Source organism: Canis lupus, chromosome 6 (genome assembly GCF_003254725.2).
Source record: "Canis lupus dingo isolate Sandy chromosome 6, ASM325472v2, whole genome shotgun sequence".
Lineage (NCBI taxonomy): Eukaryota > Metazoa > Chordata > Mammalia > Carnivora > Canidae > Canis > Canis lupus.
Genome location: NC_064248.1, coordinates 25,229,348 through 25,253,554, shown reverse-complemented (window position 1 = coordinate 25,253,554; position 24,207 = coordinate 25,229,348). Strand labels below are relative to the sequence as shown.

The window sequence follows — 24,207 nt, the reverse complement described above, 5'->3', positions numbered from 1 at the left end:
TAAGGAGGCAATGCCTACATGGTAAGATACTCAAGTAGTACAAAAATCAGAGAGAAAAGTAAATTCCTTTCATTCCTAACTCCTGGAACCTCTCCTTACACACCCTCTGCATTATGCTACTCCCTAAACCCCCTGGCTATTACTATAACCAGTTGTTTTGTTTTAAGAGAGCAAATTTCTGATTTATTTCATGAAAGCAGCTTTAAAATTCAGTACTGTCACCAGGTGGGGATGTAGCTCAGTGGTAGAGCGCATGCTTAGCATGCATGAGGTCCTGGGTTCGATCCCCAGCATCTCCATTCTGTTGTGCCCTTGCTTGGGGAAATACTTTTTTTTTTTCTGTTACAGCCACACCACATTCCTGTAGAATCTGCAAAGTAATCATCTTGCCTCCGAGTACTTATGTTTTTCTTCTGTTGTGCTTGTAACTCTCCTGTTTTATTTTTTAATTAACTTATAATTGGCATATAACATTATATTAGTTTCGGGTATATAAACATAATGATTACATATTTGTATGTATTATGAGATTATCACTACAATAAGTCTAGTTAACATCTGTCACTACATATAATTACAAAAATCATTTTTCTTGTGATGAGAACTTTTATTATTTTTTTTTTTTTAGAGAGGGAGAAACACTGAGACGGTGGTGGTGGGGCAGAGGGAAAGAGATAATCTTAAGGAGTCTCCATGCCCAGTGAAGATGCAGAGAACAAGGGGTGTTCCACCTGGGGCTGGACATGGGGCTTGATCTTACAACCCTGAAATGACAACCTGAGCCAAAATCAGGAGTTGGATACTTAACCAACTGAGCCACTCAGGCACCTCTGATGAGAGCTTTTAAGATCTACTCTCTTAGCAACTTTGAAATATGCAATACAGTATTATTTACTATAGTCTCCATGCTGTGCATTATATCCCTATGACTAATTATTTTATAACTAGAAGTTTGTATTTTAACTCCCTTTACCCATTTCGTTCCCCTGTCCCCCAGCAACCACTGATCTGTTCTCTGTGTCTTTGACCTTAGTTTTTTTTTTTAATTCCACATATAAGTGAGGTCACTTATCTCATTTATAAAGACAAAAATCCTTTGTCTTTCTCTGTCTGACTTTTTTTTTAGTAAGATCCGTGTCACAAATGGAAAAATTTCCTTCTTATTTTATGGCCAAATAGCATTCCATCATATATGTACACCTCATTAAACAACACTTAGGTTGTTTAAATATCTTGGCTATTATACATAATGCTGCATTGAACATGGGGGTGCATGTATTTTTTCAAATTAGTGTTTTTGTTTTTTCTTTGAATAAATATCCAGAAGTGGAATTGTTGGATCATATAGTTGTTCTACTTTGAATTTTGGGAGGAAACTCCATACTGTTTTCTGTAGTAGCTGCATCAGTTTACAATCCCACTGACAGTGCCCACATTCTTGCCAACACGGGTTATTTTTTTTTTAATCTTTTTGATGGTAGCTATCTAACAGGTGTGAGGTGAAAAATTGTGCTTTTGATTTACATTTTCCTGATGATGAGTGATGTTGAGCACCTTTTCGTGGACCTGTTGGCCATCTTTATATCTTTGGAAAAATGTCTGTGCAGATCCTCTGCTGTGTAACCACTTTGTGTGTGCATCTTTCAGAGTTATCTGTACAATACAAGTATACATATGCTACATATGTATGTATCGAATTCGAATATTTTTAAAATAGAAGCTTATTCCTTAAAAATAGTTAATTACTTGTTTTACATCTAAAGTATGACTTGAGAAAATAATGATTATTAGTGATTATTAAATTACCATTACTGAAAATAATTTTGCTATTAATCATATACTGTTTTGTGCATTTTAATTTTTTTCATTTAATAAAATGTCTTGGGATTGTTTCATTGATCTGACGTCTTCTTTTATTTAAATGGTTGTCTAGCAGAGTATTTCACTGTATGGCTGTACTATAATTGATTTAACTGGTCTCCTGTTGGGAAATGGGTTATTTCTGATTTTTTGCTGTTGCAGACAATGCTGCAAATGAATAACCCTGTACTTAAATCTTTTCACACGTGTGCAATTAATATCAGTTGGTTAAATTCCTAGGAGTAGAAGTAATGGCTCAAAGATGAAAAGTGCTTGCAGTTTTTATAGCTACTGCCTGCATGGGGCTATACCAATTTGCTTCTCACTACTCTTCCCCTATGACCTTACCAGTGTATTACCAAACTTTTGGTACCTTTTGATGGGTTGTTGTATTACATTTTCTTTATTATGAATGAAATATTTCCCTTTCTGTCAACTCTCTGTTCCCCTCCTTTGCCTTTTTTCTGTTGGTTTCGATTATTAGTCTTTTCATTATCCATTTGTGGAAACACTTTATAAACTAGGGGAATTAGCTCTTTATCTACGATCTATCTATCAAACTTTTGCTCTTTGCCAATCTGATAGGTGAAAAATATAGTATCATGTTGGGGAGGTCTTTGTCTTTGAGCAAGGTTAGCATCTTATGTCTGAAATCCATTGGTATTTTCATCTTATAAACTCTGTTCATGCTCTACACAGCTGTGGTTCTTAATTGGTGGTGCATGAGGATCACCATGTTTGAAATATATGAATGCAGCCCCCAGCCTTGGAGATTCTGGTACAGTGTGTCAGGCACTTCTAAAGAGCTCCCTAGCTGATTCTGATTCTGCTCCTTTAGTTATAAATGAGGGGCATGGATGATCTGGGGCCCCTTTTCTGCTCAGTATTGCTGTGGAGTAAATATGCAGCAGTGGGAGGAAAGAGAGGGTTATATAGGGAGAGAATCAATAACCGTCCTCACTGTGGGGTTCAGTGGGCCTGCAGATGGAGTGGCTCAGGGGCTAATGTGTCTGAGCTCTTGTTGCTATGGTAGCCAGTCAATATGTGGGCCCTTGGTTTGGGAATCAGTGTCCCTGTGTGCTTGCTCTGGGGTTTGTGGCTTGATAGGACATGAAGTTGAAAGACAGCTGGGTCTTCAGGGAGGCACAGAGTTCTTGGAGGACAGGTGTGAGAAGAGCAAGCCTCTGGCTCAAAGGGACCATGGCCAGAAACTGTATGAGAAAAAGGTCCTAGTGTGCCTGGCCGGCTCAGTTGGTACAGCATGCCATTCTTGATCTCAGGGTTTTAAGCCCAAGCCCCATCTTGGGTGTAGAGATTACTTAAAATAAAATAAAGGCCCCTCTACTCTCTTCATGTCTTTCTCTTTGGAGGAATCCAGTGCTTCCATCATTTTATTTTAAAAGAAGCAGCCAGGATGCCTGTGTGGTACAGTTGATTAAGTGTCCAAATCTTGGCATTGACTCAGGTCTGACCTCAGGGTAGTGAGGTGGAGCCCTGAGCCCAGCCCTGAGTGGGGCTTTGTGCTCAGTGTGGTGAAATCTGCTTCACTTTATCTCTCCCTCTGCTCCCCCACCCCACTTTCTCTGTTTCTCAAATAAATGAATAAAATCTTAAAAAAAAAAAAAAGTAGCAGCCACGAAGAGGAAAATTTAGGAAACTTAAAATCCCAGTATTGCTGTTTTGTCTTAAGAGCAAAGCTTGAAACCAAGAGTCTGCATAAATGGGGTGAAAGAAATTAAGTTAGGGAGTACAAGATTAGGGGAGGGAATTTAGAAGGTAGAATCAGACTTATTCTGTATTTCTCTGTGTTGTGTGATTTAAAATTATTTTGATACATTAAATAAAGACAAAACAATATTTGTAACAATACAGTGAGCACAAATCAATGTTACCATTAATGGGCATATTCCCCAATGGCATACCTAATATCTTACACCTGGGCTAGATCATTTTTTAATACCTCCCTCCTTTATACAACAAAACTATTTTCAGTAAAAATTTAATGTTCAGTAATGATCATTTTCTTGATCTGTGCTTAGGTTTAAAATAAATAATTTAAAAGGAGACATGAAATTCTATTTTATTTTTTATTATTTTAAAAAGATTTTATTTATTTATTTGACAGAAAGAGAGATAACATGAGCAGAAAGAGAGGCAGAGAGAGAGAGAAGCAGACTCCCCTCTGATGAGGGAGCCCAACGCCGGGCTCAGTCCTAGGACCCTGGGATCACAACCTGAGTAGAAGACAGACACTTAACTGACTGAACCACCCAGGTGCCCCTGAAATACTACTTTAAAATATTATTCAAGCTTTATAAAGTATTTAATATATGAATCAAAATTTGGAACCACCAAAAAACTGAACATCTTGTAGTTTATACCTTTTCAATGTTTTAAATTTATTTATTTATTTATTTATTTATTTATTTATTTATTTATTTATTTATTTTAAGATTTTATTTATTTATTCATGAGAGACGCACAGAGAGAGAGGCAGAGACACAGGCAGAGAGAGAAGCAGGCTCCACAGGGAGCCCGATGTGAGACTCAATCCGGGCACCCCAGGATCATGCCCTGGGCCAAAGGCAGATACTCAACCACTGAGCCACCCAGGCATCCCTCAATGTTTTAAACACAAATAAAAACTCCAAGTGATCAAATAGAATGACAGAATTGATGAAACTCGTTATCTCTCTTTTTCTTTAGATCACTGGGCTATTTGTCTCCAATATGTTATTTAAAAACAGGAATATGCAAGATACCTGGGTGGCTCAGGGGTTGAATGTCTGCCTTCAGCTCAGGTCATGATCCCAGGGTCATGGGATTAAATCCTGCATCGGGCTCCCCACAGGGAGGCTGCTTCTCCCTCTCCCTATGTCTCTGCCTCTCTCTCTGTGTCTTTCATGAATAAATAAATAAAATCTAAAAAAATAAAAATAAAAACAAGAATATGCAATATCACAAGGGTTAGAGATATGAATTGTACCCAAACAAATTCAAAGTCTTATAGAGTTACAACAGAGAATGAGTGGTTGTTGCTGAATCTGCTATGTATGTCAGGGGCTGGCTGTGAAGTTACCTTCTGCATAGAACGCACCATTTAGTAAAGAGTCTTTCTGTCAGGGGCCACTCAGGAGACACACTACACCAGTAGTTTGAATAGGGAAAATTTTATAAAGAATTATTAACTGGTAGAGAAGATTAGCTACAAAGAGAGGCAAAGAAAATCCTAAACAGTGTGGGACTAATACATGTATAAAGCAGTTACTATCTCTAGGGCTGGAATACAGCATTCAAGTGTACTAATTTTCTTTTTTAATTTAATGTAATTTAATTTTTTTTGTGTATTGATTTTCTATTGCTGAGTGACAAATTAGTACAAAGTTGGCAGTTTGAAACAATACCTATTTAGCTACTGTGGAAAACAGCCTAGTAGTTCCCCCCAAAATTAAACATAGAGTTACAATATGACCAGCAATTCGACTTCTGAGTATATACCCAATATAATTGCAAATGGGGACTTGAAGAGTTATTTGTACACCTGTGTTCATAGCAGCATTATACAGAGTAGCCAAAAGGTAGATACAAGCTAAGTATCCATTGATGGATGAACAAATCAAAAAAGTGTGGTATATCTATGTAATTGACTATTCTTCAGCATTAAAAAGGAAGAAAATTCTGGTACATGATGCAATATAGAACAACCTTGAAAACATGCAGAGTGAAATAAGCCAGTCACAGGGACAAATACTGTATGCACGCACTTACGCTATGTACCTAGACTAGTCAAATTCATAAAGACAAAGTAGAATATTGGTTTCCAGCAGCCTTGTGGGGAGACACAGGGATTTATTATTTAATGGTGATAGTTTCAGTTTGGGATGATGAAAACAATTCTGCAGACGTATGGTGGTGATGGTTGTACAACAATGTAAATGTACTTATGTCATTGAACTGTACAAAGAAGAATGGTTAAAATGGTAAATTTTATATTATGTGTATTTTACCACATTAAATAATATTATAGGGGATCCCTGGGTGGCTCAGCGGTTTGGCACCTGCCTTCAGCTCAGGGCATGATCCTGGAGTCCTGGGTTCGAGTTCCGCGTCAGGCTCCCTGTGTGGAGCCTGCTTCTCCCTCTGCCTGCTTCTCTGCCTCTCTCTCTCTTTCTCTGTCTCTCATGAATAAATAAATAAAATCTTAAAAAAATATTACAAACAACCTCATCTATTTGTTAGCTCACAGTTCTGTAGGTATGACAAGGTAGGCTAAGACAAGACTGAAATCACGGTGTCAGCCAGTCTGAGTTCCTGTCTCTCACCTCTAGACCCAGACTTCAAGGACTCATGTGACTAGGTCAGGCTCACCCATATAATCTCCTTTCCTTAAAGTCAACTAGTCCATAAAACATAATCTAATCACAGGATGAGAATTCATCATATTCTCAGTCTTAGGGATTACACAGGGCATGTACAGGGGGGCAGGGGGAGAGGGGGTCATTCCTGGAGGCCGCTCTATGATTCTGCCTTGCTACGCCAAGGAAGGAGGAAATTGTAAGATGTTGCCTCCCCAAGGAAGAGATTTGGACCTTGTGGGAGAAGAAGGGCTGTGATTCACTACACATGGGCAAGGTTCATGGAAGTACTGAAGGCCAGGGCTGGTGAGCAGCAGACAATCCATTGGGATGTTTGCAATACTCACTAGGAAGCCTCTCATTGGGGTTCTCCTGAAACCCCCTGGGAAGCCACCTGCTGGCTGCCGCGCCCTAGGAGCAAGACAAACTTTGGGACCAGATATAGAAGCACCACCCTTTTGCAGTGTCCCTCCAGCACTCTCTACTGACATAACTTAACATCATGCCAGCAGGCAGGGGAGAAACATTCATAGGGTCCAGCTCCAGGATCTCCTAACAGGTCAGAGAAGGATACATTTGGAGCTGACAGACAATAAATAAATAAATAAATAAATAAATAAATAAATAAATAAATAAAATTGATAGCTGGCACAAAGGATAAGGAGTAAAACGTGAAAATTTGAAGTTTACATATATACATCTCTATACATACCTATATAACTATCTAGCCATTGCAGCAATTTTTAGAACTTAAACCAACAAAAGCCTTTTTTTAGGGGAGGAGTATTCTGTCTCTAGCATTACTTAGAATTTCTGGAGCTTGATGAAAATAAACAACAGAGCATTTGATTTGTTACTTATTTTAGTGTTTTAAAATTCCCTGTAGCAATGAACACCATACGTGTGCCCAGGGTGGGCTGCTCTGTTTTCTCCTGACTGTGTCTTCTCTTCTCTCATCCTTCAGAAGTCTTCACTGTTGTGAATTTTGTGCTTATCATTGCTTTTCTTTGGTTTTGCCTAATATGTTTGTAGCTGTAAACAATGTATTTCACTGGGTGGATTTCTGAATTTATGTCAAGGGACTCACTTACAATGAATAAGCTTGCAACTTGCTTTTCCACTGTGTGTTGTAGCACATTCACATTTGAATTTGAACACTTCTCTAACTTGGGGGAGCAACCGGGCCGCTCCATCCTTCAAGGTCTTGATAGGGAGTTTGGATTTTAAGTCCAATTAAAAGTCACTGGCGGGACTTGACTGAAAAGAAGGGCAGATTATGTGATAATCACAATAATCAGGAGGGGGGAAATCATTTTAGTAAAGATGTTGATTTAATTGTAAATTTAAAATACAACTAAAATTATGCAGAAGGTGCTAGAATTTGCTTGGTATATTTTACTTTGGCAACTTACAAGCTCGAGAAAATATTATTAAAATTGTTGGATTTTTAATGAAAATTAAGTCTTCAGAAATAATAGAGAAGGGAAGAAAATATGTCTAAAGAACTCGGGTGAAACTATTAGGAAATGGGGCAGCCCGGGTGGCTCAGCGGTCTAGTGCCGCCTTTGGCCCAGGGTGTGATCCTGGAGACCTGGGATCGAGTCCCACGTCAAGCTCCCTGCATGGAGCCTGCTTCTCCCTCTGCCTGTGTATCTGCCTCTCTCTCCCCATTCACTTATTCATTCATGAATGAATAAATGAATTGTTAAAAAAAGAAGCTATTAGGAAATGTTAGTTAAGTTTTGATCTATTGCTAGAGAATGTCTTGATATACTATTTTGAGTCATATACATTTCTACCATATGCCCAGAATGGCAAAATGGAATCAATCGACTTGGAGAGAAGGCAAATTCCTATACAAAATAGCCCAAGGTACGTACTGTACACTTAAAAATGGTCCTGATGGTAAATTGGATGTTATGTGTATTTTACCACAATTAAAAATAACTTTTAAAACTCATAAAAAAATTAAAGGTCACTAGCGGTTGCTGTGCAAGGGAATGACATTGCTTGCTTTATGTTTTAAAAGGGCCACTCTGGCAGCTGTTTGGAGAAGCACGGCTAGGAGGCAGAACTGGAAGTAGGGAGCAGACTGAGGGAGAGAAGAGGGAAGGCTAAGTGGGTTTTCAGGGTGGTCCAGGCAAGTGATGGTGCTGGCTTGTGCTGAGCTGTGCTGATGAAACTGGATTGAAATGGACAGGTACTGGAGACATTTAAAAGATAGAATGGATAGAGCTTGCTATTGGCAATAGCAGAGAGGGAGCTGCGGTGGCCATGAGAGTGGCCTGGCCAACCTGCGGGGGGCGGTGTGATTGATCCACTCCAAATCCGTGGTCGCAACTCTGGCTGTAACCCAGGAATCCGTCAGAGCATTAAGAAACACAATGCTCAGTCTCCTACCTTGGGAATCTAATATAATTGGCTTGGAGTGGGACCTGGACATTTGTATTGTTTCTATTTTTTATTTTTATTTTTTAATTTAATTTTAAAAAAAGATTTTATCCATTTATTCATGAGACACACACAGAGAGAGAGAGAGAGAGAGAGAGAGAGAGAGAGAGAGAGAGGCAGAGACACAGAGGGAGAAGCAGACTCCATGCAGGGAGCCCAATGTGGGACTTGATCCCAGGACTCCAGGATCACCCCTGGGCTGAATGTAGGCACTAAACCACTGAGCCACTCAGGGATCCCCTTATTTTTTATTTTTAGAGATTTTATTTATTCATGAGAGACACAGAGAGGGGCAGAGACACAGGCAGAGGGAGAAGCAGGCTTCATATGGGGAGCCGATGTGGGACTCGACCCTGGGTTCCCAGGATCAAGACCTGACCCAAAGGGAGATGCTCAACCGCTAAGCCACCCAGGCATCCCTTGTATTGTTTTTAAAAGCTCCCCAGGTGATTTTAATATGCATCCAAGTTTGAGAATCACTTTTTTTAAGTAAAAGAAACATCGAGGAGCAGGTGCTGGGTTCCGGCACAGTAACTGGAACAGAAATTGAGTGGTTTGATGGTATAGTTCAGTTCAGAATAGCACCTGATTCTAAGGTCAGGAATATAATAAAATGAGTGTAAAAAGGAAAATTATAGTTCAAGGCATCAGTGAGCTGAGAGCTCCAGCTTCAATGAGAGACTGACCTTGGCAATGGCATTAGCATCCATGGTTCTAATACGGTTATCTGTGGAAACTATCAGCAGAGATATCTTTAATAGGAATGGGCTAACAGTTTTGCCATCAGCAGAAGACATCACTACAGCTAATAGGAGCAGGACAGGCAGGAGTGGAAAAGTGATAAGCAATGAGGTCACTATATTTGACATTGCTTTTGTCTGCCAGCATCATTGTCTTAAGAGGACCCCTCTTCCCATCTATGCTTTGCAAGAAGAGTTGTCTGTCATGATGTCCCATTCTGGCCACCAGCTGGGCCAATCTGAGTGTAGCTTTCTCCTGGACTCAGTGATTGGTCCAGAGTGATTGGACCAATCCCTGTCCTTCCATAGGATTTTATATCTGCATGTTGCTCAACATGGCATGATTCAGGTTCTTTCTGTATTCATTATAAACTGTTGAATAACAAATTACCTTAGAAACACAGTAGTTTAAATAATAACAATATTTATTAACTCTCACAGTTTCTGCAGGTCAGAACTTCAGACAGGGCATAGTGTGATGAATTGTTTCCATCCTGTGATGACTGTGTTATCAGCTGGAAGACTTCACAGCTGGGGACTGGAATCATCTGAAGACTCATCCACCCATATGTTTGGTTGCTGATGCTGGCTATCAGGTGAGCCTAATGGGACACATTGTGTGTCTCTAACCTCAGGAGGTGGCTGAGCCACAGACCAAAGTCTAATCATCCTCACGCTATTGGGAAACCAGCTTGAACTGGGCCAGATTCACCAGATCACTCCTGCAAGGTGACTTTCACAGGGACTCCAGAGTCACTGAACACAAAATAGACTGTTTTCTGATCCTGAGAAGGCAGGATGTCATTTAGTCAGCTCAAGAAAAAAAGTTCAGCCCAAAGATAAGTGGAAACCAAATTTGTTTGCCTTTCATCTGAGTCCCAAGGTTGGGGAAAGATCCGGGGAGTGGGGCTGGTTTATGACATCTAACAGGTTGTTAATTACCTTGAATGGGTCCCACGTGATGCTTTTAAGTACATAGCTTTTGCCCAGGGAGGATGGAGTGGGCATTTTGGTTTGGGCCAGGGGCAGGACGTGAGTGAGGTTTTATAGATCCATATCCTCGGCTGTTCTGAGCTCATCCTTGTGATGATGAGGTTGGTGTGGTCAGTGGGGCAGGAGGGTATGAACGTGGTCAGACCCAAACTGTGAGTGAGATTTCTCATTCCTCTTTATCTTGCCATAATTCAGAAGCATTAGGATGGGGTGTTGTAAGGGCAGTGATTTCTTCCCCTGGGTTCATTCTCCCTGAAGGCCACTTTTTCAACAATTTGTTCAAGGTTGGTGGACACACTATTAATTACAATGGGACAAGAGCCGCAAATAAAGATTTTACTGGGCAAACAGAGTTGGAGGATCATCCTAGGGAAGGGTGACAACAGGCTTGTAGAAAGATGTTGGAAAAGGTGGTATGAAAGCAAGACTGACAGATGTGTCAGGCAAGAGAAGGCAGCCAGAGAGTAGAAGCTTCTGGGCTAAGCTGGCTTCTGCTTCAAGTCCCTACCATCTGATGGTGGAAGTTGGCCACTCCTCTATAAACTGCCACCTGCCTCCTTCTAGCCTGCTGACTCAGTTGGTGGGATTTAGGGGGAGTTTTCTGAAGAGGTATGGTCATGACATTTGCTGTGCTCTTTTGACTTTTTAATTGATGTTTAATATGTTTAATATGTAGCAAACAAGATTTACATATGTTTACATGTACATACACCACCAGCCAGATCGAGATTTAGAATGTTTGTCTGGCTGGAATATTGAAGTTCTTTCATCCTTCTGGGAGAAGGGGTTGTTTGTTGTGTTCACTTCATCCTCCAAATCTTTCTGCATTAGTTTCTTATGGCTGCTGTAACACATGACCACAAATATGTGGCGTAAAACAACACAAATTTATTATCTTACAGTTCTGGAGGTCAGAAGTCTGAAGTGGGGCTGCGTTCCTTGTGGAGATCCTAGGAAAGAATCCATTTCCTTTGATTTTTCAGCTTCTAGAGGTTACTCCCATTCCTTGACTCATGGCTCCTGCATCTTCAAACAGTCAATGCCCGATTGCAGTGACTTCTTACATTGCATCCCTCTGACACTCACATTTTTGCCTCCCTCTTTTACGCTTAAAGACTATTGTGGTCACAGTGGGCCCACCCAGATAATCCAGGACAATCTCCCCATTTAAAGGTCAGCTGTGTAGCAACTTTAATCCCATCTACAGTCTTAATCCTCCCTTGCTGTGAGATGTATTTGCAGATTCTAGGGATTGGGTGTGGACATCATGGTGGGGGCCACATTATTCTGGCTATCACACATGCCTATGTTACCCGTTCACTAACTAGGAAAAAAAGAATCCACCTCAACCCATTATGCTGTTTTTGCTGTCAAGCAGTCCACGTTTCTCCAAGGGGGTTTGAGAGGAGAGAACTTATAAGTACGGAAAATCGAATGTTGTCTGGTACATAGTTTTGTGATTTCATAAAGATTATTTCACTGATTCCTGTTGGAAGTCTTTGGTGATGGGTAGTTAGGGATGCTTTTGGCTATAAGGAACTGACTTACAGTGGTCTAAATAAAGAGGGGTTGTTTTTCTCATAGAAGAAATCTGGAGGTAGTCAGCTGCTGACCTTGATTTAGCACCTCAGTGGTGTCTGGACCAGTATCTCTGAGTTCCTGTGCCTTTTTCTAATTGTTTATTGCCTCAAGGTCAAAAGAGGGCTGCCCCTGCTCCAGGCATCATATCTGTTTTCAAAGCAAAAAAGAGGGAGAGGGAAGGATGGCACTGGCTACAGCTGTTTTTTTGATTTATTCACTTTTATTTTTTTTTAAAGATCTTATTTATTCATATAGACAGAGAGAGAGAGAGAGGTAGAGACATAGGTAGAGGGAGAAGCAGGCTCCCTGCAGGCAGCCTGATGTGAGACTTGATCCCATGACCCCAGGATCACAACCTGAGCCAAGGGCAGACGTTCAACCACTGAGCCATTCAGGTGCCCCTATTTATTCACTTTTAATGAGAAATGCAAAATCTCTCCTAGACATCTGTCTACATATTATGGTATTTGGTCACATGGCCACTCCTAGCTGCAAGGAAGTCTGGGAAAGTGAGTATGTGATTTTCATCCCTCATTAGAGTCAGCAAGGGAGAAAGGAATTGGGTAGCTAAGCAATTGTGTTTATCAGAGTGCTGTTGTTCTCACTTTTATGGGCCTAACTTCTGCCTCCTTTGCCTGAGATCTCTCAGATTAAAAGTAGAGGAGTCAAGACTCAAATTCCTAAGGTCACACACAGACACACATTCCCCTACTGCACAGTGCTTCCTGACAGTTTTTTAAAAAAGATTTTATTTATTTATTCATAAGAGACATAGAGAGAGGCAGAGACATAGGCAGAGGGAGAGGCAGGCTCCCTGCAGGGAGCCTGATGTGGGACTCGATCCCGGGATCCTGGGATCACTTCCTGAGCTGAAGGCAGATGCTCAACCACTGAGCCACCCAGGCATCCTTCACAGTTTTTTTTTTTTTAATTAGTGGTTGAATATTTATTGAGGTAAAATTTGCATAGATCAAAATGCACAGATCTTAACAGGATAGTTTGATGAGTTCTAACAGAAGTGTATACCTATGTAACGATCAAGATAGAGAACATTCACATTATTCCAGAAAGTCATGACTCTTTATAGTCAATGTCACCTCCCATATCAGAGGCAACCACTACTCTGATTTCTATCACCATATCTTTGTTTTGCATTACAAAAGAATTTCATTAAAGAATCATGTAGCATGTACACTTTCGTGTTTGCTTCTTTCCTTCATCATAAGGTTTTTGAGATTCATCCATGCTTTGCATGGATCAATAATTCGTTGCCTTTTATGGCCAAGATGTGTTCCATTGAATGGATGTACCACAGCTTGTTTATCCTTTCTTCTGCTGATTGTTATTTGGGTTGTTTCCAGTTTTGGCTATTATTAATAAAGCTGTATGTATTTCTTATATAAGTCTTTTTGTGGGCATGTGTGTTCATTTCTCTTAAATGTTAACCTAGGGTTGGAATTGCTGGATTGTACACTACATGCATATTTACTTTATTAGAAACTATTTGGCTGCTTCTTGCTAGTGGCAAAGAGGGGGATATGGGGAATGTAGGGAGAGGGTTCTGGGAGGAGAAGAGTTTCAAGGACCTCTAGCATGTACATCAGTTGTGGATTATAGGCATGTGGCACCTTCAGGTTATGAAAATACGTGATGAGGCCAGGTGGGATTGGAGAACAACTCTGCAGCCTCAGCCACTCTTTGTCATGTGGGAACAGGAAACCAAGTGTTTCCAGATATTCTGACTTTAATCGATTGGTTTTCAACCTTGGCCGCCCACTGGAATTGCCTGGGAGCTTTAAAAAATGCTCATGTCTGTGTCCTACCCCTAGAGATTCTGAATAAAAGGGTGGAGTGTGCCCTGAGTATCTGAATTTTCTTGAAAATATTTTATTTATTCATTTGAAAGAGTGAGCGAGCAAGAGAGAGAACGAGCAGTGGGGAGGAGAAGAGGGAAAGGGACAAACAGACTCCTTGCTGAGCAGGGAGCCTGACGCAGGACGCCATCCCAGGACCCCGGGATCATGAGCTGAGCAAAAGGCATATGCTTAACCAACTGAGCCACCCAGGCACCCCTAGTACCTGGATTTTATTTTATTTTATTTTATTTTATTTTATTTTATTTTATTTTATTTATTCATGAGAGACACACACAGAGAGAGGCAGTGACATAGGCAGAGGGAAAAGCCAGCTTCCTGTGGGAAGCCTGATGTGGGACTCGATCCCAGAACCCCAGGATCACAACCTGAGCCAAGGGCAGATGCTCAACCACTGAGCCACCCAGACTTCCCAGTACCTGGATTTAAAAAAAAACTTTTCAGGCCATTCTGATGTGTAGCCAGGGGTGAGAACCACTGATCTGAAGTAAGTCCTTCTTTCCTTCTTTAATGTTAAATTGTGAATTCTGGTTTACAATGTCTGCATTTCTGACAAGCTTCCAGTTGGTACCAATGCTACTGGTCTGCAGTCTCACTTTGAGTAGTAGCAATATTTAAAAAGAAGCTACCAATATGTATCTTAAAGTGGGAAATGTCCTTCTAGAAAACAAACTGGTGGGTGCACTAAGTAAGTCTGCAGGCTGAGTTGGCGGGCTGGGTCTGTGGGCTATGGACTTCATATATTTCCCACTGTCTCTATCTTTCTCTCTTTAAACCTCTTTTGTAGCGCTCCTGTTGTGGCCAGGACAAGGGGTCTTGTGAGGTCTGAGACAATGTCCCTGACTTTCAGAGGCTCAGAGTTGTGTTGGTCTGGAGGCAGGGATAGACAGGAAGGTGGGCGAGCTCGCAGCCTGTTTGGGGACATGGTAATCTGGTAAATGCCTCGGAACAGTCTTCCCCACACCACCTCAGGGCAATCTCACCCATAATTGGCATAACTGGCTTTCCTGCAGATGAGAAGAGGCTAGACAAGGTCCAGACAGCTCCCCATCACACCCCGGCCTTAGGAGCACGCATTTCTACTCTCCCTTTATCAGATCAAAGTCTTCCATCAAGCTGTCTGGTTCTGTCTTATTCAATTAAATTTTTTAATTCAATTTGACCCATGCATTCATCTTCTTTGAAATCTGAGAGACGACAGCATCCGCTACAAATTGAGAGTAAATGGCCGAATTAGCTTTCAGAGAGGATTCAACAAGACTCTTTCTTCCCAGAGACCAACAAGCTCTTTGGAGGCAGCTGGATCATGGAGGAAGCTGGTTGGAGGCATGGAGGGAGGGGAAGAGAGTCATAAGCACACTTCGCCTTGGGATCCTTGGAGAGATGGCATGGCACATGGCCCCTGGAGTCAGAGTGTCTGGGGTCAAATCCAGTTAGGGGACGTCAAGGCAAATGCTTGAAACTCTGCGCCTCAGTTTCCCCATCTATAAGATGAGAATGATAACAATAGTACCTACCTCCTAGGGCTGTTGGGGGGATTAAGTGTATCCATATATATTTAAAACACAGAGTGGTGCCTGACACATGACAAAGGCTATTATATAAGGCTTAGCCAGTATTGTTATTATGCTGTATATCCTGTGTTTTGCAGCATATCCACATGTGGTGCAGTGTAACGTATCACACTAGACACCTATTTAACTTAGTGGGAATTAAACCATGTAAGCTTGGCCAAAATTTCACTTACCCTAACAACCCCCAATCAATTGTTTTTGTTTTGTTTTTGGTGTTTAACTGAAGGGTCAGCATTCTGTTTTGATGCCAGAGACAAAACTGGCCAGAGGATGTACTACTGTAATATTCAGAACCATGCTTATTTTATGGATGATATATCTTTCAAGGCAAATTCTAGATATAGAAGTTTTGCCATAGGTACTAATTTTTTAGTGTTTCCATTGAATGTCTGTGTGATCTTGGACTTTACTGTGTCTTTTTTGATCCTTGTCCAATCTGGTGGAGTAGACAGGGTATAGTAGAATAATTATAACAGCAGAACATGCAGTTAAGATTGAGACTTTGGGAGTCAGATGGCCTGGGTTCCAATCCCAGCTCTGTCACTTACTCCCTGAGTTACCGTAGACAAATTAACCTTTTTGTGTTTTCATTTCCATACCTGTAAATAGGGGAGATGATGATACTAACAACAAAAAAGTAATAATAATGCTCATCTCATGGGATTGTTTTGGGGATTAAGTGGGCTAATATGCAAAAAGTGATTGGAACAGTGTTAGGCAACTGTACTTAACAATTATTAGTTAAAAAAATTATTAGTTAAAAGTCATAGCCATAGTAATAAAACAGTGACTAGTACCAAACCCTTTGTGGTGTATTTGGTATGTAGTATTACCTTGGAAACCAGTAGGAGTCCCTTTTGCAGAGATGGTAGGCTCTGCTGCCCATGTGTGCCATTAGCCTCAGAGGGCACCCTAGGAAAAAGTATTAATGGTTCAAATCTGCCCCTTTAATGATGCACAGCTAAACTTCAGTTTATTGACCACCTATTACGTGTAGGGCATTGTGCTAAGTGCATTATCTCATTTAATCTTCACTGTGACTCTCTAAGTCAGGTGCTATCATTAGTCCCATTTCCATATAGAGAAACTGAGGCACAGAGGCCTGTGTCTGATCCATTCTGGAGTTCCAATACCCATCCTGGGTCTATTGGGTATAACTATTTGCTGAACAAAAGGTTGCCCTCAGTTCTGGGATAATGTGCATTCTGTTCATCCATTACAAGAAGCTGGGGGAAAGAGCAGGGCTTTGAGGGGTACACACAGTGAGGGAAGTGGGGCCCAGGGACAGAAGGCCCCTGGGAGAGGCCAGCTGGGAACGTCGCGATGCACTGTCTCACTGTCTGTGAGTGTTAATGGGGAGCTGTCTGACAGAGATCCAACCAGACAGCAGCAGTGGCAATTTATGAAGCTCAACCAGAAGTGTCTGATCAAGGGTGAGCCCAGCTGGAGGACATCTGGGGTGTCTCCCCGACTTAGGGACATTTGGTTTCATGTAGGGCCAGGGTGCAGAGTGTGTGTGTGTGTGTGATTGTATGTGGGGTATGTGTGTGTATGTGTGTGTGTGTGTGTATGGTGGGCACATGAGCAGGAGAAAGATTTTTTTTTTAGGAGAAAGATTTTGAATGGACTCAAATGAATTTGCTTATGACCTTCCCATGACTTTCACTTTGGCCTTGGGAAGAGATTCCTTCCAAAGCATTTGCAGAGTTTATGTCTCACTCTGCTATACAAAGATATGGAAAAGGCAGACTCTAAGGTGGGTTCAAGTCAAGCTCAATAATTTTGGGCAAGCTTAAAGTCATTGGCTGTCTTCATGCAGGGCTCCTTTAGAGACTGAGGGGGGATTGTAGGGGGGTAAGGAGGGGATGAGAGGGTAGAAAACGAAAACATGTTTAAATTCCTTTTGGGGGGAAGCTTGGTTGGAAAGGGGCTGCCTTGTGGTTTTAATTTGCATTTCTCTAATCACAGTGTGGTGGAGCCCCTTCTCCATATTTGATAGGTTATTTGGATATTCCAGATGTTGCAGTTTAAAATAGGGAGGGAGGGATGAGCCTCACTGAGGAGGTTATATTTGAGAAAAGGCTTGAAGGAGATGATTCAGGAAAAAGAGAGGGTGAGGTGGGAGGGGTCAGGATCTGGGGCACATAGGGGCCTCCGTCATATATGGGAGGAGGTGGTGGGCACAAGACATGCATCAGCTTCTTTAATCGTCATAAACACTGAACTGAGGAGCATGGAACTCAGAAAGATTAAGTGATTTGCCTGAGGTCATGCAGCTAGCAGAAGGCAGAGCTGGGATTGAGGCCCAGAGCCATCACCACGTAGCCTGGGCTCTTTGCTCCACAAAGTTCAGGGAGACCACCCTGTCCCCTTCATCAGAGGCCCATTCCCACCACGAGTAATGCTCACTAGTCCACTGCACATTGAGATCCGATGAGCTCTGCACTGAATGGAATTCTAGGGAGAGTAAGAGCAGGAGCCTGAAGGACTGTTTGTGCCAATAAATTGATTTCTTTATGTCCTTATGCTGCTGGATTACAAGAAATGAGCCAGGGCTGCTGCTGCCCTGAGGAGTCTCTGGGGAGGTTTTTGGAAGCCCCTGTTGCCAAGGTAACTGAGGCCACCTCTGGAAGAGCCTGGTCCTGCACATGCTTCTGTCTGCCTGGTTGCAGCTGGTTGTCCGGACCTTGACCAACCTTACCTGCCATCATTTTCAGCAAGAGTGGGAGGTAGAATGAAGCAGGAAAATTCAGGGGTTTCCTGTGGCAAGTGCTTCACCCAGCACCCATTTCCTGCCCTTCTCAAAGCCCTGGGGCAGCTACTGTCTCACCATGAGACCCATAAGATCTGGCCTCCCCGTGCCTCTCTGGAGTCCAGTCTCTTTGCTGGTTGTCAGTGCTCCAACCATACACTCACCCCAGGGTCTTTGCACTTTCTGTCTCCTCTGCTTGGAAGGCTCTGTCCCCAGATTTTAGCCAGGCTCCTGCCATCATGTCCTCCCAGTCTTTACTGAAATCCTGCCTAATTCAGTAAGGACTTGGCTAACTACTTAACATTATATCCTCATGTTGCCCATCTCTATTCCTTATTACATTTTCCCTTGTATATACGATCCCTCATATACAACATAGTTCATTTATTTTTCTTTGTTATCTTGCTTTCTATGGCCGGCAGCCTCCGTGAAAGGCCACTATGGTCTCCACTTCCTGGTATTCATGCCCTTATGTAATCTCCTCAGACTGAATAACTTGCTTCTAGCCAATAGCTTGCAGCAATGTTGAGGGGGTGTCAGTTCTGTAATTAGATTGTGACTTCCACCTTGGTAGCCAACTCTCTCTATTACCTTCTTAGCTGGCATGTGTTGATATAGTAAGCAGCCACATGGAAAATTTCGTGTGGCAAGAAATTTATAGGTCTCCAGCCAACATCCAGCAAGTGGCAGCTAAGGTCCCTCAGTCCAACAACTTGCAAGGAATGGAGTCCTGCTAACAACCATGTGAGGTTGGAAACTGATCATTCCCCATTTGAGCCTTCAGAGGAGACTGTAGCCCTGGCTGACACTTTAATTGAAGCTTGTGATAGAACCTGAGCAGAGGAGCCAGCTGAGCTGTACCTGGACTTCTGACACACAGGAACCTGGTAAGTGTGAGACATTTTAAGCTGATAAGTTTTATGGTCATTTGTTATATGGCAATAGATTACTAATATGCTCCTTTCCTAGAATATAAGCTCCACACTTGTGTTAAGTTTGCCACTGACATCAGTGGTTGAGATCCAGTGGATACTTTTCAATCTGTATTCTAGTTGATCTTGCATAAGACACCTGCCTCTCCGGCCCTGAGCCTTGGCTTTCCACTACCTGGCTGGCCACCACTTGGCTGGCCCCATAATGAGCAGAAAATTATCTGGACACACACTGCAAATACTTGCTGGGTTCTTGCATTTTTTAAAAAATATATTTACTTATTTATTTGGGAGAGATTGAGAGTGAATGAGCGAGTGAGTGAGCGAGCATGGGGGCAGAGGGAAAGAGAATCTCAAGCAGACTCCTCTCTGAGCAGGGAGCCCAACATGGGACTCCGTCCCAGGACCCTGAAATCATGACCTGAGCTGAAATCAAGAGTTGGGCACTTAGCCAACCGAGCTACCCAGGCATCCCTGGGTCCTTGCTTTCTGAGGGACCAACTGATTCATCTAGAAAGAGACTTCTAAAATATTGCTCAGTTGGGACATGGGGAATGCCCCAAGGGAGAAGGACCAGAGAAGGCAGGAGGGCATGTTACCTTAGAAAATAAAGCCTGGAACCCCATTGGAAGGGAGAGTCTCAGTGGGGGAGGATCAACCTTTGTTTCCTCAACTTTTGTCCTCAGAGATTTGTTTAATCCTGGATGGTTTCTGGAGACTGTGGCTACATAGCTGGATTCAAGCATGATAGTGATCCTCCTTATAGCTTTTAACACTGTTCTTATTTGTAAAAGCAGCTTTATTGAGGCATCATCTATATAAAGTTCACCCATTTTAAGTACATTCAATGGTTTTTTTGAGTCGATATCATCACATTTTAGTTTTAGATTTCTTTTTTATTTTATTGAAGTTCAATTTGCTAACATGTAGTATAACACCCAGTACTCATCCCATCAAGTGCCCTCCTCAGTGCCCATCACCCAGTTACTCTATCCCCCCATCCACCTCCCCTTCCACTACCCTTTGTTCATTTTCCAGAGTTAGGAGTCTTTCATGTTTTGTCACCCTCTCTAATTTTTCCCACTCATTTTTTTAATTAAGTAGGTTCTACCCCCAACATGGGGCATGTCACAACCCTGAAATCAAGTGTCACATGCTCTACCAACTGAGCCAGCCAGATGCCCCAGTTTTAGATCATTTTTATCATCCCCCGAAGATCCTTTATTTCCAGATAATCCTTATTCTTACCTCCAGCCCCAGCTGCCACTAATGTATTTTCCATCCTCATAGATCTGCCCTTTCTGGACACTTCATAGAAAAGAAATCCCACAATATGTGTGTTTTCTGCATCTGACTTCTTAGCATAATGTTTTTGGGGACTCATCCATATTGTAGTGTGTGTCAGTTGTTTGTTCCTTTTTATTGCTGACTAGTTTCCCCTTGTATGTGTACCCCAGTTTGTCTATTTACCACTTGATAGGCATTTACATTACTTCTACCTCTTGGTCATGATGAATAACATTGCTGTGAACATTTATGTGAAGTCCTTGTGTGGACATATTTTCATTTCTTCTGAGTATCTACCAAGGAGACCCTATTTCTGATGCCCTCAGTAGTGTGGCTGACATGAAGCTGGACTATTTAGGACACATTTTGTGAAAGGCTCGGGAACCCACAGCTAAGGAAACAATCAACAAAACTAAATGACAACCTATGGAATGGGAGAAGATATTTGCAAATGACATATCAGATAAAGGGTTAGTATCCAAGATCTATAAAGAACTTATCAACCTCAACACCCAAGAAACAAACAATTCAGTCATGAAATGGGCAGAAGACATGAACAGACATTTCTCCAAAGAAGACAGACACATGGGGGATCCCTGGGTGGCTCAGCAGTTTAGCGCCTGCCTTCGGCCCAGGGCATGATCCTGGAGTCCTGGGATCGAGTCCTGCTTCAGGCTCCCTGCATGGAGCCTGCTTCCCCCTCTGCCTGTATCTCTGCCTCTCTCTCTCTCTCTCTCTCTCTCTCTGTGTGTCTCATGAATAAATAAATAAAATCTTAAAAAAAAAAGACAGACACATAGCCAACAAGCACATGAAAAAAATGCTCCATGTCACTTGAGATCAGGGAAATACAAATCAAAACCACAATGAGATACCACTTCACACCAGTGAGAATGGCTAAAATTAACAAGACAGGAAACAACAAATATCGGAGAGGATGCGAAGAAAGGGGAACCCTGTTGCACTGTTGGTGGGAATGCAAACTGCTACAGTCACTCTGGAAAACTGTGAAAGTTCTTCAAGATGTTAAAAATAGAGCTACCCTATGACCCAGCAATTGTATTACTAGGTATTTACCCTAAAGATACTGATGTAGTGAAACGTCGGGCACCTGCACCCCAATGTTCATAGCATTTTTAAAAAATTAAAAATAAAAAGTTGTGCATGTTTCCTTACTTGTGAAATGAGACTCCTGAAGGCACTTCCTTCATGGGCTTGTGAAGATTGATGTGATCATGCATGTTGTGGGGAAGAGGTTAGCACCCAATATACTACCTTCTCTTTTGTGTTGGCTTCATATCCTGCCTCAGGATGGATAGAGAGACAGGCAGGTAGAGACAGATGGATAGACAGACACCTGCCCTTTGTTCTGATAGATGCTGGACGCATTGCTGGAAGTGCAGAGAAGCAGCAAATATAGATGAGAAGCAGGAGCCAAAAGGAGGATGGGGGAGGACATGGGCAAGAGGCTGGATGGAGCTGGGTTCAAATCCCCATTTCATCTCCTAGACATTCCCAGGCTGGTAATCCCTGCCCCACAGGGTTATGGTGAGGATAGAGATGCATGACAAGCATATAGTTCACAGGAGGTGGTCAATGAACTGGAACGTGTACTCTGGGCTTTGGAGCCAAACAGAATTGGATTTGAATCAAGCCCTGCCATTTCCTAGCTGCGCGGTCCTTTTGAAGCCCCCCTGCCTCTCTGAACTTTAGTTTCATCATCTATAAATTGAGCGTAAGAGTATCACCTTCTGTAAATATGATGTAAAATGAAATGAGATGATACATTTTGCCCCTAACTTACCTGGTCAGTAGATCACTCAGCTATTTATCAAAACTCCACTTCTCACCGCTATCTCTGGAGACAGTAAAACTGAGCTGGGGCATAGGAATGGGTCATATTAATAAGCAAGTTTGGGAAACACCAAGATAAATATGCAAAACATAGCTTTCTGTATATTTATTTTCATTTTATTAATTATAGTGTGTAACACACAGCATTGTCACAGTCACTACTTTTTGCATTGAACAGAAGCTGGCTGTGGTGAGGTGTTTATGTAGTCTCCTATGGACAAGGTACCTTCGCTTCCCCACCCACTTTCTGTGATCCTTCCGACAGTAGCCGAATGGTGCAGCTTTCCATGCACACAACCATCCATCAGCTCAGGTCAAGCACTGCTGAAAGATTCACTCTCGAAGCAAAGTGCTTTCTCTGCTAAACTCATTATTTCTTCCAACAGCGCCAGGAAAGGATATCATCTTTAAAACCCGCTCAGGCCCAGCCAGCAATGTTTCTTAGCACTGTTTGCTTTTGGAGAGCAAAGGCATAATCATTGCTTCCTGGATCAGCCAGGGTCCAAATCATGGGGAGTGGGGAGGGTAAAGAAAGAAACGACTGCAAGTTCTTTAAACTGAGGGAATTTATACACTCAGGGGTGTGTAACACATGAGAAGGAAGAGCTGGGAGCCAATGGAGCACTGTGATGCAACCCAAATCAGGAAGGCACCTCCATCAGCAGGGCTGGGAGGACAAGGGGAGGGAGTAGGGTTGGCAGAGCTCAGGGCTAGGGTCTTCTTCTAGAAGAAGTACCATAGCACATATGTCTTGTGGGGCTGAAGCCTCAGAGAAGTCAGAGCTGCTGCTGGAGAAGCTGACTGAATCCAGGGGGCAGGGAGGGAGAAATATCCTGGCTTTGTGCTTCCTTCTACCATCTAATGTCCTGCCAACTATGGCTAGCTGCTAATTGAGTCAGGATCCTGGGAAACACAGCTGGGGGGTGGGGGTGGGGGGGGGGAGGGTCAGCACTGCTGGGAGTAGGGAGAGAGGAGTGCTTCAGTGACGAACAGGCCTAGGACTAGCACATCTCTGTTCCCTAAATGACCTAGAGCAAGGGTCAGTAAACTATGGCCCGAGGGCCAAATCTGGCCCACCACCTATTTCTGCAAATAAAGTTTTATTGGCACACACTGTGTATTTACATATTTTTGTCTATGGCTCTGTTTGTGGTGCAACAGTAGAGTTGAGCAGTTGTGGCAGAGACTGCATGGCCTGCAAAGCCTAAAATATTTACTAACTGGCCCTTTGCAGAAAGTTTGCAGATTCCTGCTCTAGAGGAAATATCCATGGTAAAAATGCCTCCCCATATAATAGGACATGCTAGGAGCCCCTAGCACATCTCCTAGGTCTGGGGGCTCATGGGTGAGGAGGAGAAAGGATGAATGTGACACAGTGGCAGTCCTAGGAGAATCTCACTCTTTCACTAGTTTCCACACCGAAAGAATAATTTGATTGGAAGGGGTTTGAGTCTTCTAGCCAGACTGAGAGCTCCATGAGGGCAAGGAGTTTGGATCTCTGGGATCTATTAGTACTGGTTGAACTTGTCATTTGCCATCCTGAGAAGAGGCCCAAAGTTTTCCCATCATGCACCATCTGGTAACTGCTTATTTTAACTACAGGAGGTCCTGGGTTAGCCCACTGCAAGTGAATCTCCTTTAAGAGGGCAAATTGAACACCAATAAAAAATAAATTAAAAAAAAATAAGAGGAGACCAAGATTTCATTGTAGACGGTGGAGAAAAAAATTAATGAAAAAACAAAACAACAAAAAAAGGAAAGATAGAGTTTTAGAATTGGGAAAGCTAAGTTTTATATTATGGTTGATGTATTTCATATAATTTTGATTATACTAACAACTCTGCACTAAATCTTAGGTTAAACAAAAAAAGTCTCACCTTTTTAAAGACATATTTTTCCTCAAAGTTAAGCGACCGCGCAATGTGACATTCTTTTCTTCACGTTTGACTGACAG

At 42.2% G+C, this 24,207-nt stretch overlaps 1 non-coding gene across 1 annotated transcript; it reads left to right on the top strand.

Moving 5' to 3' along the window:
- Positions 1–227: 227 nt before the first annotated feature.
- TRNAA-AGC (transfer RNA alanine (anticodon AGC)) lies at positions 228–299 on the top strand. The gene has a single exon. It is a non-coding gene; the product is annotated as a tRNA-Ala (tRNA).
- The last annotated feature ends 23,908 nt before the right edge of the window (positions 300–24,207 follow it).